This window comes from Pelecanus crispus, chromosome 5 (genome assembly GCF_030463565.1).
Source record: "Pelecanus crispus isolate bPelCri1 chromosome 5, bPelCri1.pri, whole genome shotgun sequence".
Taxonomy (NCBI): domain Eukaryota; kingdom Metazoa; phylum Chordata; class Aves; order Pelecaniformes; family Pelecanidae; genus Pelecanus; species Pelecanus crispus.
The window spans coordinates 16,198,053-16,218,101 of record NC_134647.1 but is presented as its reverse complement, the minus strand read 5'-3'; the positions used below and the strand labels follow the sequence as shown (position 1 = coordinate 16,218,101).

At 37.6% G+C, this 20,049-nt stretch overlaps 1 protein-coding gene across 1 annotated transcript in view; it reads right to left on the bottom strand.

The window, feature by feature from the left end:
* The window catches only part of CNTNAP5 (contactin associated protein family member 5), a 227,120-nt gene that overhangs the window by 56,621 nt on the left and 150,450 nt on the right, over window positions 1–20,049 (bottom strand). The window lies entirely within an intron of this gene.

The following is a 20,049-nucleotide window of genomic DNA, read 5'->3' as shown; positions in this document are numbered from 1 at the left end:
GTAATCCCATTTGGTTTGAGGAACAGATGTTTTCTCAATAGGGCTCACACGTCAATTGTTCATGAGAACCTTGACACATCTCATCTGCAAAGACTTTTGACATGCGAACCGAATACCACTGTCTGCACCAGCTGTGTCCTGTGTTTTTGTGTGACACTAGAGAGGAGATCTGATCCCTGAAGAAGTCTGAAAACTATTCTCCTGCTACAACCCACATTGCACAGCTGTCTTGAACCACCCAGTATTGGCCAAGGACCTCTTGCAGAGTCTACCCATTATGAAGGAGACTCTAGCTCTTAGATCAGGATTTTTTTACCTTAAGACTTGTATATAAAGAGCAAAAATCTTCAGAAATAACACACAAACAGACCTAATACTCTGGGCTTGGACTAGAGATGTTAATGTGCTCTCCAAGGGTGGAATTTGTAAATGCAAAACTCTGTAAGATGTTAAAACATCCTAGATTAAGGATTCAGGTAGGAGATAAGTGGGGAAAAAGATTTCCCTACTTGGGAATTAATTTGTCTCTGTTAAGTTATTTTCTATCTACAGGAGCTCTAAGATCTATGTATTTATATAAGCCAAGATAGTGTTTGTTTAAATTTCATAATCCATTATACATCAAGCATTAAATATTAATAGTCAGATACAGTAAGCAGATTCAGATGTAATGAAATCCACGGATTAACATTTTGCTAAGATTGACTTTGTCTTCCAGCACAGATAACTTTTTCATTGACTTCTTAATCCTTAAATCAAGAAATGTAATCAGTTACACATACAGGCAGAGGGCAAAATATAGCAAAATTGACATACCAAGACTTTTTGATCAAAGGAGCTTGGAAAAATAAACTGCATTGCTAATGTAGAAAAGTGTATCAATTTATTTTTCTGCTTTACTAACATTATTAGGAGGGAGTATTCCTCATTATACAAAGCAAGAAAGTCTAAAATATGAAATGCAATCAAGGTTAACTGTAGAGTGTAAGGGACTAATTAAAATGAGGTTTAGAATCACTTGGCAAAATTAATTCATATTTGTTTTCCTTCTCATCTTAGACTGCTGAACTGTAAATTCATGAAAAAAGGAAAATAAAAATAGGAAGAGTAACTCCATTCTCATGATACCAACAATTAAGACATGACGAGTTTGACCAATACCCAGTGGCACTCATTAGAAATACACAATTCAAGAACAACTAAGGATTCATCTTACAAAAATGTGCACAGTCATTTTAGGTCTCATATTATTCTCAACAAATTTATGTTTTCTTTCTTTTCAGCTGATTTTCTTGCAGAAGTTGAGTGCTGCGACCAGTGAAACAGATCTATATTATATTATTGGGAAATTACTTGGTAAAGCTTGGAATACTAATGTTAATTGAATAAAAGGGTGATTTGTCTAGGAGTTGAAACAGATACTATACAGAAGTGTTTAATCTAATTTTAAAAGCGCCTATTCTGGAAAAAAATGTTCAGATAAAGATAAATCCTTCAGACCATCAGCAAATAAAGGTATTCATTAATCAAATTCAACCTGTGTCAGATTCTTTTGGCAGAGATCATTATATACTTAAAAATAACAGTGAAATAAGCAATCATTCAGAGGAATTAAGAATAAGTAGTTTTCTGATGTCTTTTTCAGATCTGTTGTTATTTGTTTCATTGAGCAATATGAAGCAAACACATACACATTCAGATTTATGATATAGACTGGGGAAGTGGTAAAAGCACCACAGTTTGAGTCATTTACAACTAAATTAAATATAGTGCTAAAAAATAGAGCATTCAACATTATAAGTAACAATCTTAGATCGTCAAGGAAACAGACTATAATAAAGTGTCTTTTCAAAAATTCTATTTATTAGGCAGAGTTCTGGCACCCTTTACTCAAGATGAGTAAATTTTTCTCCCTAACTAGTCCCTTAGAAATCAACTGTAGTGTTAAGGAAAATTATGCCCTGATTCTTCAAAACTCTTTTCCATGTGCTTAATTTTTAACACATGAGAAATCACAGAGCTATTCAGAAAAGCTCTTAAATCTAAAGTACTTCGGCAACGTCTGAAGTGTTTAGGAATTACTGAAACATATATTGTATGTCATATACTTGTAATGCTGAAGTAGTGCAATATTTCACTAGCAATGCTGATCAATCTATCCTTGAGTTCTCTGCAGAAAGTTTAGACCATTATACTTTGGGAGAGATGGAGGGTGCCTTGCATTGAGATTGAGTTTGGCCAACAGGTGTTGATTAAGATTCTTTCTTCTAAGCCTGTAGATTTGTTGCAATATCTCCACTTCTGTAATCATGGTATTATCATTTTTTCATAGAATTATCAATTCTCCACCACCTCAAAATGAATTAATTTCCTTTCTGAGGTGAAGCCACAGACTAAGTCAATGACGTTAATCAAGGAGTTAACAAGGCCTCATAAACTAATGGTTACATAGGTCAGCAGAATTCCACTTTAAAATTTCTAAGGTAAAAAGTCCATTTAATAAGTGCTACTAATACTTCATTCTGTGCTTATATTGTACCTAGTAACACATTTAGTCAAAAAAAGGTAGTCAAAAGCCTACTGCACAAATAAAAGTTTTATTTTCCATGCATTTTTGTCTATTTAGATCTGAAAAAAAATCCACTATAATAGATTTATTAAGGTTGTCTTTGAACTCCATACTATGGTTCTGAAGGAGGATATGTGTGAAACAAATCACAAACCAAGCAAAGTGAACAAGCCCCAAGTCACCAGTAAAAGAACAGAGACCAGTTTCAAGTGATTTCTTCGTATACTGCTCAAGCTGTGTTTGGAAGGTTTTAATTTTGATACCAAAATCCTCAAAAGGAAAAAAAAAAAAAATATTTGCTGCAGAGGACTATAACCCTTTCTGTGATGTTGCTGCCTGGAAGCCTCAACAAACAGCTGTGATATTTACATCACTGTTTTTACCATAATTTAATATAGTATTGAATAAACATAGGATCATTAGAAACAACCTCCTAAGAAGGAGGTGCAGCGTGAGACCAAATTCACCAGCAATGCATATTTGGCTCTTCTAGTGACCAGAATGGCTGAACACATATTTGGTGTCCCTCTACCAGCTTACAAGGAAATGTCTGTCCTCTTAAAGCTCCTTTGTGCTGACAGTTCTCTCATTTGCTGTATTAGAAGGCATTGACATTGATAGCAATACAAGTTATTTTTAAAGGTTTTAGGCTTGCTCATGTTTTAAATGGCAGAGAATTTTTTTTTTTTTTTAAAATATTTGTACAGGCACTCATAAGCTGTTGGAGGGGGAGAAGCAGCATATTCCAACAGCATTGAGGACTAAATTACTGTGTATATAAATCCCAAGCAACTTCCATGGACTCAGTTTAGCTTTATATAGGTAGACAGTCTTAACATTGGCTTTTATGTTTATACAGTTTGAGTTAAAACAAAGCCATGCATTTTTAACAGTAGTATATTTGAAATATTTGTCAAGATTTGTCTGCATCATTTGCCAGGTGGTTCTTGTTATTGCAACAAACAAAAATCTAATGATGGAAATATAACAAGATAAACTGGATCCCTTGTTAAACTCCTGTGCTGTATAAACCTAAAGTCTGACCCAGTAATTACATAACCCTAACACAGGTAAGCCTTTTGGGTACCCAGGTTACTGAAACAGGTCAGTTAAAGGTCTTTTCTACCACCACAGCAAGTCAATTTATTTGTATCTGTCTGTTGAAACACTGAAACCATATTGCATTGAAACAACATTCTCTTGGCAGTCTTCATGTTCAGTTTTTTCTCCAAAATCAAACTGAGTTAAGCAAAACTGAATTTCTTAAATCTTACATCTCTACATCTTACTGATGAAAATATAGATTAATTTGCATCTATGATGTTTTCTCTTAAAATGAAAGATTCACATATCAAGAGATAGGGGAAACTGGGAAAATATTGATTGTAGAATTGCATAAAGCAATCAAAGCCAATTCTTTGCTACAGCACTCAAAAACAGAATATCTGTTTGCACTAATCACTTCAACAATATAAAATACTGCAAATGGCTCACCTGATACATTGAACATTATGTGAAACAAGGAATTAGCAGATTTTTTTAATGTTTATGTATCTGTGTATATACAGATACACATATGCATATGAGGCAATTTCAACCTGAATAAGTGAATCCAGAGGCCAAGCCAGAGTACAAATTATGATCTCAGTTAATCCATTTTTAAAAGGCTCTTGAAAAAATGGAGAAAGGGGTAAGAGAGCAAGAACAAGGGAAAACTGTGAGTCAATATTTTTTGTAAGAGTTTACCAATGTCTTGTTTTCCCAGCTTGATTTTTTTCCATCACAGCATTTTTCTAGCCTTTTTTTAATCAGAATTTTAGACATTAAATTGAAGTAAAACCAAATTCTTCCCATTCAGCCTTTTCAACAGGAAAAAAAAAATACGTTTGATAAATTAAAGAAAGTGTTTATAAAAATTCTGGACAAAATTATGGACAAATTGGAGAAATATTCAACATTTAGTAGATAACACAAAATTAATATATTCTTAGAGGCTGTTTGTTCAGTGAAGAGGTCTATGGTGTTAATGACTTGGAATCTGTATTGGTTTAGACAACAGCTCACACCTCTGGGAGAATACACTAATAACACAAAGCGGGGTGAACTCATGCTGTGCTGCATTAACCACTATGTGCTACCTGTTCTTTGCAGCGGATGCTGAGATTTAACAATGAAAAAAGTTGCTCTTTGGTTTATGACACCCAGGGAGGGTCTCATGGCTCTGCCCCAGCCAGAAGGAAGCAATATTCACCCTCTGAGGTGGCAGGCTCTCTGCACTTCACAAACAAAACCCTGTTTTTAACTCAAGATCAAGTTATCTTGGAAAAAAGGAATTTATGTAATATGGACCAGGTTAAAAATTATAATCCCCAGTGACATGGTTCCTTTGAACACTATTCACTGAGTGAGCCACCAAGTTGTCCAGTTGGTTTTGTACCATACTACGCTGCTTCCATGTGGACACACACCTGTTCTATGCCTGGCTCTTCTCTTTTCAGTACAGCCATAATGACCATCTACCACTTCTTCCCTTTTACTCAAAACCTTCCCCGTGGCAATTGCACAATTGAGTTTTGTTGTCCTTTTTCTTTCTTAAAACTGTAACCCATATACCACTGCCCCAATTATCAGAGATGACAAACACAACTGTGTTGAAAATCATGGCTTGTCAAACACTGCAGCAAGACAGATATCATTCTGTACTGAGTGGCAATGGTGCTGGGCAGTGTTATTAAGATTCACACAGAATTTTATTTCAATTTCTGGTCAGATCCTGTAACCATTATTCAGAGCAGCTATCTGAAAGTGAAGTACTCCTGCTAATGCCATTGGACCTACTTCCTGGGCAAATGTTACTTAGTCACAAAGTATGTGCCTCATTTTAAAATTATTTTATTAAGTGTGGTTAGGAAAAGGGGAAAGGCAGGCAGTACTTTGCTGACATTTTCTTTCTCATTATTCGGCTTTTCTGCCAAGGTGCACTGCTTTTGTGCAGAGTCCCAGGCTGAAGTAATTGCTTAAAAAAGAAAATAAAAAAACCATGCAGCAGCACTTGTCTGCATCTCTTTCTCTTAAGCAGAGAAACTGCATCTCCCTCTGGAGCAGCTGTTATCACAGTGTGTTCTGTTCTTCCTGGAGTTGTTAAGATATTCTCACAGATGAGAATGGGCAGAAAGAAGGTAAATAAACATGGACCTTTGCTTCTTCTAGATTTAACAGGAGGCTAATGAGAAGAACTGCAGAGCTGCAATGACCGAGTTGTGCCATCACACACTAAAAGCACTTCAGTAAAAGCAAAATCATCATCAGCCCTTTGAGAGATAGATCTGAGGATAGGCATAAGGATTTCAGACCCAAACATTTTTATATGCTGAGGAAGATTGAATCTACACCCAAACTAAAAGTTTATGCCAGCTCAGGCTGGGTTGTTTTCTCGATAAATTTCTGGCCAAGTGACAAGTTTCCTAAAAGATGCAAGTGGGACTCCAGCCAACAGCAGAAACTATGGGAACGGTTGAAGACATGCAGGTTAGGAAGAAAAAGCAACAACAACAACAGCCCAATCCAAAACCAAAAATTCGGAGAAGATTACAGTTTTTAGGGACAAATGACAAAACAGAGAAAATATGAGTTTTGAATCCTCAGGAGTTGTGCTAAAGATGGACTGGATATCCTACACTGTTGAAACAAAAAAAAATTACCTTATTTCCTTTATCTCCTGCATTCCAGCTCAGCTTTACTTCAAACCTGTCCCTCTTGCTTTCAACTCTTTCAACTCCCAATGTTCTACTGAAGTCTTACCCACATTATCTTACGAGCTCACCAGTTGAGGTGGCCTGGTTTCAGATCACCATATACCACATGGACTGAGGGAAATTATGGAAGATATGAGTGAGTTTTTAAGTTTAGACAGATCATACGCTCTTCTTCAGAGTATTCTTTTTAAAGTGTTTTATAATGGATTTGAAAGGCCTATGGGATAAAGAGAGACTACTGAACTAATGCACCTTATAAACTACTGTAAGGTGAGAGAAGTAGTTTATCACAGCAGTTTTTGTTCTTAAATGCTATTTAAGTTTTTGTACAGGAAAGCAATTTCAGACCCTAAAAATAACATCACAGAGGACAGAGGGGAATAGTTGAAGTGTCAGAGACTATGAATGGTACATCAAACCATAAACCAATCATTTCACCACAAGAAAACTTAGTATTCAACTATTATTCATGGAAAAGTTGAAGTGAGACAAGTTTTACAGAACTGTAAAAACTACATTATGAGCAACTGTCCCAGGAAAGTCTGCCAGGAAGAAACACTTTGCAGCTCATTCATTCACTATTATTTTCCAGGGATAAAAAAGGCCAGATCCAGCAACTGTTATAAATGCATCTGTCTCCACCAAAATCAGGGTAGTTGTGCTGATTTGCACTCACCAAGCATCAGGCTATTCACAGGATGGAATGGCTGAGGCTGGAAGGGACCTCTTGAGCCCTTCTAGTCCAGCTTCCTGCTTCAAGCTGTTCTGAAACAGATTTGGGTTGTAAGAATTCCATAGACAAACTCTGTGGCTGTCATTGGGACCATCTGCAAGTATGCAGCAACTGAAATAAAGGTCTGAAGGATCTATTTTCAAAGGGGGTAAAAAGGGAAAATTAATTATATATTTGATCCATTTATTCTTGAAAGATCCATACTGACAGCTCAAGCTCTTGGGATAGGGTATGGATGAAGAGTAACAGAGGGATCCCACCTGCAGCACTTTGCAGCCTGTGCTCTCAATGCGGTGCAACAGTGGAGTGGTACAGCAAAGCCCCCAGTTCTGCACAACTCCCAGCCTCAAGCACTCTCACCTGCTTACCAGCCAGAGCCCTTCATCAAGAAAGTCCACAAAAACCCAGGTCTACAGCCTGGCCTAATGGTAGTCTGGAAGCAGGTTGCTCAAGTTTATGGACACAAGTCAATTGGAGTAAAGTCAAGTTCAATTAATACAAGGTTTAATCCAATGTTTGCAGGAACCCATGAAAGGTTTGCCAGGTCATGCTCACAGCAAAATTTAATTTGATAGATTAGAAAATACATACAATGGGGATATTTGGGACATTTAACAGGAAAACGGATAAGTTACAGAAAAACATGCTGTGGGAAGCAATCTGCTTGGTCCTTTGGGAGAAACTACATACACTAATAATAGTTCTTCTCCCCCCACTTTTCAAAATAAAGTGTCTGAATAAAAATGGAATTACCTTGCTCAACAGAACAGTTTCTTGTATGTGCAGTTTTAACTAGCAGCATTAATAATGAGAAAAGTATCCTTATTATTACTTTTTTTTCCCCTTCTGCTCACATTGCACCAACACAGTCACTAGTGACTGAAATGAACTGTCTTCTGATTTGACAACCCTCCACAAAAGACAGATTAATTTTGTTCCCATTGTACTTGCAATGACAGCTTCTAGGAATAATAAAATCTAGATTTGGGTATAGAGAATCTTTATTAGCAATATTGATTCATGAAGCAACGAGAACACACCTTGTCTTTCTGCTCCCAGGTTAATACAGCACGGCTGACAGTTAGAGAATAACATCTATTTACATGGAGTGAATCTGATCAGAAAGTCATTGGGACAATGTCATTTCCACAGAGTGCCTTTTTGAAGTGTAACCACTAACTGGTTCCTGTAAGTGTCTGATAATAACTACTGACTTTCATGGCTTAGATTCATCTTAAAGAAATCTGAAAACATCATCAGAAAATATGCTGAATTTCTGACTGGAGTGAAAATAGAAAAACAGTCTTAATAGAACATAAAGTAGAAGAGGTAATAACATATTGTTAACCACTTTGAAGCTGCAATCCCTAATTAAAAAAATGAGGGGATTTTCTTAAAACTGATAATAACACTCACAGATATTATTGAGATGGTGTTTCTGTTTTGGAAAGAATCCTTCAGAAAATGAGATGTGAACTTCTCAAGTTCCTTTTAAAATTAATTGGGCAAATGAGCATCTTCGGTAAGAGGAAAATCTAGTATCATTCCCCATGCAGCTTTATATAAAAAGACAGAGGGTTTGGGGGTTTTTTTGTTTGGTTGTTTTTTTTTTTTTTTTTAAAAAAAAAAAGCAGTATATTTAAGTTTATGCTAAACAGCTGAAAAAGTCCCTGTGCAGAGCATGTAATATATTTGCTGTACTCTAAAAAACAAGCATTGTAAACAACAAAAAATGAAACCAACACCCAGAAAAGAGCTTAGAGAATAATCCAGGCACATTTACGAACTTTATACTATTATGAGCCAACAAGGCAGGTTGGACAAGCAGAGTAAAAACCATGCTCTTAGCTTCTCCTCCTACTCTTCTGTCACATCTCTACTGAATTGAAATCTCACAGGGCCAGTTGAACTGGGTGGTTTATTTTTTGCTCCCAAAACCTGTTAGTTGGCAAAAGACAACACTCAGTTGTACTTACAAGGGTTATAAACAGCACCCATCTGGATGTCCAGTACAGCAGTGGAGAAAGTCCAGTTTTAAGCACTTTATCAAAAAACCTCATCAAACTGCATCCCAGTATCTCTGAGAGGCTACAAGCATTACTGCAACTCATTAAACTTTGTTATAGTCCAATGTGTTACAACACATTACAGAGCAATGGTAAATAAATAACTGCTGATTTGACACTGCTTTCAACTGCTGAGCAATTCTGCTTTCCTCAATGTTACAATTAATGTCAGCAGCTAATGCCTTAAGTGGTGGAATCGGAAACTAGACTACAATAAACAAATGCAGTCAAGTTTCAACTTAAGGATGTACCCAAACTGCAGCACGGCATTGGTTCAGCTGTCCCCATCTCAGGCTGCAATTACAGTTCTGTTGGTCAGAGCAGCAGGGGCATCATTTGTCATCCTAAGGAAGGCTGGAGTGCTGTGAAATTGGGCACTTTGGAAAAATGCAGCTGTAGCAGAACATATGTATAGGCAAGACCATGAAATGAACTGGCTCCAAGCCAGCATGTAAGGAGAAAAACAAGAGAATATAAATGAAAAAAATCATAGAATACTGTACTCAGAAGATGCTCCTATTGATATATCCTGACCAGCTTTAAAGGTCAGGATGAAAACAATCTGTCTTCTCTGTGGAACAGCTTAATCAATTTGCAGCTCTTTTTTCTTCACCCTGTTAGCAAAGAGTTTACATCTTTCAAATAGATGTTCTATTTAGATTTTGCTATTTAATTGGTCTCAGGTTCCTGTATATCTCTCTATACAACTGTAGCAAACAGATATATACAAGGTGTGTATATACATTCATGCACAGACCGTACTTGATAGAATATGAACTGCTCAGCTATGCTCTGTAGTTCTACTGTCACTAACAGAGATTATTATTCAGCTCAAGAGGCAGTTTTCTGCTCTTGGAGCAGAAGGAAGAACTTTACTGTAGTTTTACCACTGCAGTAAATACTGGAATGGGCAGAGGCTACCGAAGAATGACAACCATGCAGCCACGAGAAGCCACCAGTCCTTCCTCTTTTTCCAAACACTGAACAGAACCACATGGAGACACAGACTCCTTCCCCCACCATGTGCACATACACACACACACACAGAGTAGAGTGGGGCTGGGCACTTTTGTGGCTCTAGGAAATGTATCAGCATATGCCCAGTTTCAAAGAGTCAGCCACAAAGCTTAACAGTTTTCCGAGACAGCACTTCCTGCCCTCTGGGCAAGATCAGGGCATCTTATCCCAATCCAGCAGAAGATGACCTGGCCTCAGTAATTGATTTCTTGGCAGTACTGGAGCACAGCTCTTGACTCTTGAGAGAACTCCACTTGCCACATCACTTGTGAGAACCACATAGGCTGCAACCATATAAATTTTTTTTTTTCATTTTCTTTCTTCCTATGGAATATACAGTCAACTAGGTTACAGTCCGTATTTTCACAGTAATTAATCTTGTGTTAATTTTGTCTAATTTTCAGCACTTAACTGAGTTGGCTACATCTACGTGCCTCCTGTATTTAATAGCAAGAGAAAGAACCACCATCAGGGCCATTCAGCCAACCTACAAACTTCATGAAGTAAGAATCAAGATCTTTATGTACAACGTAACTTTCTAGCACAGGACCTTCATAACAGCTGAGGAAAGACAAACCTTTCTTGTGGGCTGCATCAAGGCTGTGAGTCAAAATCCAAAAGATCATCACATACATCACCACTTTTCCTTCCAATAGTAAGGCTCCTTAATTGAATGTAGCTTCCTCAAGACAAGTATAACCTACTACAAAACTTGTCTACTACTGGTTTGGAGAGATGTAGGTATCTCCCTCATGTAGTGATGCTATTGTGGAAACAATACAACTGAGGCATGTAAGTTTCTCTAAGACTGGTGTAGGATTTTGGCAAGGTATACATTAATATGTGTCAGAGTTCTCCAACAGCTATGCAAAAAGTAACTGGGCTCAATCATTTCCATTTAACTGTCTACATCATTTGCCTGCTTTCTTTCCAAGACATGGAGCCCCAGGGGGACAGGGGTCAGAGGAAATGAAGTCATGGACAACACCAGACCCAAGACTCGTATTTTAGAGCCAGTCCCAGATCAGACAAAATGGGAATCCTTGAGGGACAAACTACTTTTAAAAATATACGGGCCCCTCTCTCCAACCTCTTCTCTCTATACATAATGCCTGCATGCATATGTACACCTCCGTAATGGAAGCTTTTCCACCCAGATTTACGTTAAGGAATAAATAAATGTAAGTTACACATTTATGGCTGTAACACACTCCTAAGAATTATGCTTTTTCTCACATCTGAAAAGCAGAACAAATGCAAAGACAAACATTACCCTGATGTATGCTTCATTTTAGAACAGACTGCAGAAAAAATCAGCAATATGCAACCTCTTGTAAAGAACAGTGACAACTTTCCCTCTCTTCCCTCATCTCAGTATTGGTTTTTTTTTCCTCCCCTCACTCTCAGAAAAATGACATTTGGCTATGTTGATGCTGTGCTGTGTATCTTCTTCCACTCACATGCAACTGGTCAAGACAACATGCAGATGCCCAGAGGTTTGGCTGATTATGCTGTAAATTCAGAGATACAGAAAACTGATGTGCGTAAAGGAAGCAACCCCCTACTGCAGGAAGAAATGTATTTGTCTGAATTTGGATTTCTTTTCTCTTCCACATTGTGAGTAAAGGTTTTAACCATACAGCTTTACTTTTAAATAAAATACATAAATGACTCCCCAACAGCTGGCCTACTTAACACTACTATGTAAACATCTGTTCACATTCATGCATGCAAATAAGTACATCAGCTAGCAAGTCTCTTAGGCTCAAATTAGTCTTTATCAAGTCCTCCCAGAAACCACTGGGGTGGAGGCCAATGACTGTATGAAGGAGGAGGAAAAGGAATTCTTAAGCTTTTTTTGGAGAATTAATCCTTGGAGAAAAGGCAGATGATGGAGAATACCAAAAACTCAACTCCCATGCTTTCTATTTTTCAGTATGTTTGCTTTAACGGAAGTTTTCTTTCCTGTCTCTTTGTGGTAGTTTCCTACTTCATCACGTATTTTAACAGCTTGCTATATAAATGGGCATTGTGTCAAATCTTTATTCCCCTTTATTCAAACCATCTTTTGAGAGTGCCAGGGATCCCAGGCCTGCTCCTGCTGAACTAAATGGGATTCTTGACATTGACGTGAATGGAAACAGGATTAGGCCAGCTGTACGCCTCATTAGATACGTGATTCTATAGCACCCTCTAAAATTCTGCTGAACTCTCTCTTTCAAGCAAATAAAGCAGGTAAACTCAAAGGCCATGAAATGTCACTATTACATTTAGACACTTAAACTGAGGTACCTGATGAATTAGCCATCTTCTTGCCAGGCGTCTTAGAAAACTGCAGCCCCTGAGGGATATCCCCTGGCCGTTACCACTTATTGCAAAGTCAAAGAGAGAAAGCTAAGGTTATTGTTTTGCCTGTGGAATCAAAATATGCTGAGAGCGCATGTTATTCCCCAGACTTACAGGTTTATTGCATTTCTAATTCACACCTAAGGTCACCATATGTCAAGTGAGTATGCATTCCGCTACCATGGCTACTGTCATAATTTTAACTCTAATGCTAAATAGTCCTAGACTGGAAAAATACTGTCTTAGAAACAGTGTAATTTAGTGCTTATAGCAGAAGACTGATCTTCTGATTAAACATGGAATATTAAATGGTCTGATTCCACCTTTGGGTTTGTCAGACTCTCCAAAATCATACAAGTTAGTCAATCGCTCTGGACCTTTATTGTCACACCAGAAAGCCAAAGACCTAAAAGCCCCAAATAAACAAACTAAACAAAGCTAGTACAGCAACAACGTCTCCTCTATTGAGAAATGTTAGTAAATTAATAATTCTTCGATCAAATTTCATTCAGCATTTAAAACTACAAGATGAGGTTTGAAATCAGTTTCCTGTGGCCTGACAGAATTATGCCACGATGATGATGCTTCCCTCTGCATAATGCATTAATGTGAATTTGACCACACGATTGTCATTTCTTGTCATTTAAGTAGTCTTACAGTTAAGCAGCCATAATTGTCCTTTGGGTGTTATCTTAAATACATTAAAAAAGAAATTGAATGCTTTCACCACATTATAGTTGGGACACTTTTTCAAAGCTAATTTCTATGTCTGTGAATTATTCATAATACACTTCAAACAGGCTCTTCTGCATAAGGTAATTGACCTTGTCTGCATGAAGCACCTACTACCTTGCCTTGGGATAATTAAATCTATGATGTGGTCCATTATTTAAAGGTAATGTCTTTCATTAGGTTAGGCAATATATTATCACCCTACTAGTCACCTAATTCTGCATTTAGTACATTCAAGTTTTCACTGTTTTGTCATGGGTTACACTCATCACAGCAATGTCTCACATTAAGTAGCATGGTATAACAGTAAGACAGCATTCTCTTGATAAAGGGAAGCAGGACTTTGAGGACTAAAATTTAAAGATTTACCTCTGTATTTGCATCCTCAATTGGCTGTCCTTGTCTTTTCTATGGGTGAAAGCAATAAAATGTGTCTATTTAGTAAATACTAGTGTCAGGTCAAAACTCAGGTACAACTAATGTACCACGTGGCAGTAGCTATACAAATTTATGTAGTGTTCAGTGGAAACAGTTATGTGCTATCAATTCCCCACTACATATTCCCTCAAATGTTGCTCAGTGAAGACCAAAGTAACTGATTTTTTTTTTGCATATGCAGGGAGTGAAACCTTCTGAGAGAGAAAGCCAAGCAATTGAGCACCCAACTCTCTCCTGTGCTCCAACTACTTTGAACCACTTTAGCAGAATAAAACAGCTCTGAATCTATTTTAGTCAGTCACTGACAAAGTCCTCCTGCATGGGTAAACTCTGGAGTGGCACAGCAATCTGAAGAAGCTCCTGCATCAATCCCTTTCCTGGCTCTGAAAAATGGACAGAGATGGTATTCTAATTTATATTTCACCACTCCAGTAACCAGGCTTAAAGATGTTTCTCCACCCACCTGTACTTCAGCTGTGCAGGGTATACCTGTCTATTCTATTATAGGAACACAGCATTGGCTTTTTCAGTCCATCAGTGCTGAAGTGTTTAGACTTTGATTGCAAATACTGCATTAACAAGCTATGGATGAATTTGTTAGTTTTTCTACATATCTGAATTTTTACAATGTTTCTGTGTTTTGTAGTTTGTTTTATACTAAAATGGAATTTAATGAAAGATGTAATAACTAAGGAGTTAATCCACTATCTTACTTGCCTAAATCAGTATAAATACACTGAATCCAATGGAACTGATCCTGCATATCTTTGAGCTTTGTATTTTTTTAGTTGAATCATTCGATATTGTAGCTTCTCTTGAGCTGTCCATTAATAGAATGTTATGATTGTTAGCTATTCAGAGCTTTTTAATCATGTTATACAAACACAGTTCAGCCTATGAATTGTTTATCTTGATTAGATATTGTTTGAGCATTCGCTTAAAATCATGAAGCACTGTTTTAGAGCAGAAATAAAGAGAAGGGCATCAAAAAGACTTCAAGGTGTTAGAGTGAACATTTACTCTGAAGACCTTTGGCTGAATTTCTGTTTGCATGAATATTCAAGAACAATCTGTTCATGCCTCAAGAACATTTCTGCAAACACAAAAATCTCAGTATTGTTGTCCAGAATAATATAAAAAAGGGATTATGAAAACTATCAAAGTGAAATTGAAATGAAATTCCAGTAGGATAGGAAAGCAATAGCTGCCATTTATCATTTTCCATCAGCTAAAAGAAACTAGCCAAGGAAAGTATTGTTCTAAGCAAGATTACCTGCAACTGGCCTGCCTGCTAAATCATATTTCATAACGGTCGACTGCTTTCCATTGTGTAACCACAGTTGTGTACCATACATTGATAGCTCCTGTCACTATAACACGATTATGTTTACCCATTAGTTTCTGCTTTTGTGCCACAACCCAGCAACTACAATATTACAGTGGTTCTAATGGTCTGTTTCACTTTGTTCATTTACCTATTAATTTTGGCAATGGCATATTTCATGGAACATAAATTTCATCCTCTGAAAACATGACAACCTGTAGTACAATATGGTCAGACAGATTCTGGAGCTTTGTATGGAAGTAAAATGAATTGTCCAGGGTGGCATTTTGGAAAGAACATACCTCCCTCTGGAGGCATTGGTTGTATCTAAGGTGATTACTTCAGCAGTAATAGGATGTAATTATTCACTCAATAAAATTCTGCCTCTATTAAATAGGTACTTCTAATGTTCTGTAGATTGACTGGTGGCCCTAACCTGTCTCACAGAGGCAGTAAACAAAATGCAACACTGAATCTCTTTGTCTGAATCCAGAACATAAATGTGCACTGAGAAGGAAGTGACCTAGAAAGCTGGCACTGCTTTGAACCTGGATGCTCTGGAAAACAGGACCCTAAAACAGAACTTGAAAAATGCTCATTGCCAGGAGGACCCACCCAGTTCAGATAGATGATAAAATGGCAAAACAAACAGACCAAACTGTTTCACAGCCAGAGAAAAAGCCAAAGGGAGCTGAAACAGTCTACTTCAGGAGAAGACAACTTGTCCTAGAATACCACCCTCTGCTGTAATGTTAGTGTTCAGTCATGAAGATCTCTGAGGAACAGCCCTTAAACTTCTGCCATACATCACAATAGTTTCATCTGGATAAAATCTGGCAGCTTGAAATAACAGTGACAATGGGAGGTAAACAAATGTTAATGTACAGAAAGCCTTTAGCTCAAAGTGGAAAAGAGTAACAAACACTAACAGGTCTTGCACCAGGCCTGACAATGATCCATCTATCCCAAGAAGTTAATTACAGTCAACTTTCACTCTTCGTTTCCTCCTAACCTATCTGCACATAACTACATAAATATGCAAACACATAATTTCCTATCTACTCATTTTTTAAAACCTCCCATCATAGGCTTGGTTTCATTAGTAAAACAAACCTGTTAGACCTGAATTAGGTTCAGTAATATAAAATTGAGAAAAAGAAGAGCCAGGAATCATTACCATTTTTTCTTTCCTACCAACAAGTGCCACTACTATCATTTTGATCGCATTGAATGAGACAGCCTGAACAAAAAGAAGAATAGAAAATGGGTACTGATTGCAGACTAAGCTACCGGGGGCACTTTTCATGTGCTATTGATGTTAATATATTGGAATCACCCTTCCACTACCAGCACAAGGGCAAGGCACAAGAGGTACCTATATAAACATTACACTTAGGGTGCAAGGCTTCTCAGGTGTTCATCTGGAGGAAAAACCTCTTTTTACAGTTCTTTTTTTGTGGCTGGACAAACTTGGCTATTGGTTTTAGGGTGGTACTTTCAAATAGATCTAATGACCCATACAAGTTTCAGGGGAAAATTGTCATCAGTAGCAGCTTGATGCCTCAATCTTCTTCTCTGCTAAACGAGGTAAGAAAACTACCTTTAAAGGAGGACTGCACAGATTAATTGTTTAACCTTTCTAAATGCTAATGTTAAAAAAAAAAAATTCTTCTGGTACTTTTGAATTCTGCTCTTGAGAGCAAAGGAAGAAGGCTCTTGATGTTATTTTGAGTCCTGGACAGCTCAGGCAGGAACACACCCCTTGGCTAAACCAGTCCCCATTAAAGCCTGAGCCTTCCTCTTATCAAAGGGGCTTGGAACAAATTCAGGCTCAAAAGCTTTTTCATTTTTGTTCTCAATCTTTCTGGCCCAGCAGATATGAAAAACTTCTCTAAAGAAAGTTTTAAAAGGATTGTTTTCTTTCAGGTCACCACATCTTTCTAGCTACTTGTCAAGCCTCAGTCAGATCTGATCCTCCCCAAATCAATCTGGGATGGGAGGAGGCAAATAATTCTCAATTGGTTTTAGATGCTTCTTGGGAAGGCAAGAAGTACACAACTTTTTTTCCCAAAATGTCTGGAGACATTTTCTCCAAGCATGCTTGCTTACCCTCTATATTTTGGGGTTTGGGGTTTTGGTTTTTTTGTTTGTTTGTTTGTTTGTTTTACAAGAGAGACTGACACTTAAAAGAGCTACTTTTATTCTCCCCTTAACATCAGGTGGTTCACATAAGCAAAACATTGAACTAAATACTCTTAGGGAAGGGTCTTGTTCTGTTGCTGTTTGAACAGCAAGCACAAAGTAATCTGAACATACAGCCTTCAGCTCATCCTCATTGTTTCTTTTCCCCTGCCTCTGCCTTCACACTTTCAAAAATAAAAAATACATTTCCCATAGGCTATCTTCACACTGTAGAGGGGGTAAAATTCCTGAATTTAAGATTTTCAAGCAATGAATCTGAGTCTAACCCAATTTATACAGAGTAAAAAATTGACTCTTTTTTCCATAGGTTTACATTTTATTTTCTCCTATTTACACTAGGTAATTAAATTATGCCATTTTTCATTTCATGTTTAGCCTCTTAACACCTCTGTCTTCCTGGATAGGTCAGGCCAATTAAAGCAAAATCAAAGCATATGGGTTCTGTCCCATTGACTTGCTCTATCCTATCTGATTTTCAGCAAGTAGCTTGCTTTGCAGATACCTTTTTTCCCCAGGTCTAAAAAAGGAGTCAAACCCAAAAAACACAGAAAACTGAGAGATTACAGCCCCAAATGCTTTGCTGTCCTCAAGGATAATGTGAATAGAAATGTAAATTACTACTGCCTCACTCATGTGGCAACTTGGTAGAAAAGATCAGCTGAGAACTCTTCCACTGCTACGATTTACATCTTCTATTCTCCAGAGTCAGAAAACATCATTCTCTGCACTGGTCCAAATTTGATGGAGAAATTAGTTTAATGTCAGTAAGACAGTTTGAGTCTAATGGAGCCCAAGATGCTCAAAGTAGGACAGCCAAATGAAGCAGACAAATGGAATTGTGATGAGAACACACTCCCTGCTGTGGCTCTAATGAGGGAGAAGGCACACTTTTCTGCTCAGGCAGCAGTACTGCTTGCTTTCTTGAATGGTGGACAGGTTGCTGTCATAGCTAATGACCCATTAATACAACAAGCCAAGGATTAGCTGCTTGTTTCTAATTGCCATTCTTTATTTATTGTTAACAATATGCTGAGTCCTGCAAATTAAAAAAAGACCATCACTGCTCATCATTAAGGGAATGTTGGCTGGGATAGCCTAAAAAACTGAGTAATTCTTTCCTTCTTCGAATTGTGTATATGAATAGCTTATATGACTGGGTCTCTCAAGTCAGAGGTATTATTAGGACATATTTGGTTCTGGCACATGTATGTCTCAAAACTAGCCATTTCCACACCCTTATTTGGACTGCAGAATTCCCTGAACTCAAGGTTTCTTCATTACTGAGCTATAAGCACTTAAACCATCCCATAGGTTTCACAGGTTGAGCAACATCAACTATCATCAACTTCACTCCAAACCAGAGGTTCTTTGGGAACAAAAGTCCCAACCTAGTGGATTATAGGGGTTAAGCAAACTTCTTACAGCATCAGTTCACAGCACTGACTTTCTTACAGCACCACCTATAACAGTTCACACAATGACTTCCAGATTTATCTGTTTTATGTGTCCTCATTAATAGGCCTGGTACGAGCTGTATATTGGAAGAGATACTTTCCATGTCAGTAAAACACAGTAGATCTATTCACTTTGGACTGACAAATTTGTTTTCTAGGTAAACTGTAAAAGGTCTCTCAAAAAAAACCCCCAAAAACCCAGAAGTGTAATTCCAGAATTGTTCCTTAGACTTAAAAAAAAAAAAAAAAAAAAAAAAAAAAATCATTCAAGGGAGGAAAAGAAAACCACAAGAAAAAAAACAACAGAAACATCCAGTGATAGCAGAAGTATGAAGGATATATTCCACAGAAGCAAAAAGCTCCTTCCTCACCACTCTATCAAGACCCCACATTGAGAAGTGTTTTTAAATTCACCTGACATATTGTGTCTAAGCAAACACAGATAATGGTTCTCCAGTGTTCACTGGAGTAGTCCCAAGAGACTCGTGCCCTTCTGGTGTCACTCAGAATTATGCCAGGCAGCATTAAGCCTGTCCTCTCCTGCAGTGGGTTTCCTCCCACTGGGTTAGAAGCCACACAGTGTATGACGGAGCAAGGATTTCTTCCCATGTCTTTCTGATCACTTGGCCTCTTCACTGCATTGCGATCTCAGAGGAGCATCATGGCACTAGAGGAGAAGTAATGCAAGCAGCTGCTATTCCTTCCTTGGTAGCTATAGCACACTTTATGTCACTGTAAGTCAGGAGGAATCATATAAGGCAAGGGAAGTAAAGGGTCAGAAACTGGGATAATGCTATTTCCATTACTCACAGGTGCATGCATGCTAGATGCCAAGTTAACCTCCCCCACACAGCAGGTATTTTTATTTTGCTTAGACCACCTGCATTTTAATCAGCTGCATATTACAAACAATACAGCATCTTCAAAAATGGCCTCTAAATCTCTCACCAACAAATAAGGGGGGCTTGTTGTATTACTATGGTGAACTCTGTTCAAAAGTCTCTAAATATAGCACAAGTTATCTAAAATTGTGCTTGTGAGAAGCTGTCAGCACTGCCAATTTGGAGGGGAGAGACAAGGTATGGTGGTGGAAACACAGATGGCAAGTCAATCATTCTCAAGAAGGGGACCCTAATTACCCAAGAATAATTACAACATACAATCTACGTGTGTCACTTACCCACCACACCCTTCAATATGAACCACTTTTTGAGGGCAGACTGTCCTGTTCTATGTTATTTTGTGCAATGACAAATAGTCTCCTGGTAATGCAATAACAATTTAAAGTATCTGGAATGATAAAATGGAAATTATATTTGAAAGGCACAAAATCATAGTGAGCAAAACCCCAATGGCAAATGACTGCTTGTTATGGATCATTTTATATCACCTTATGGTACATCTGTATAAAAA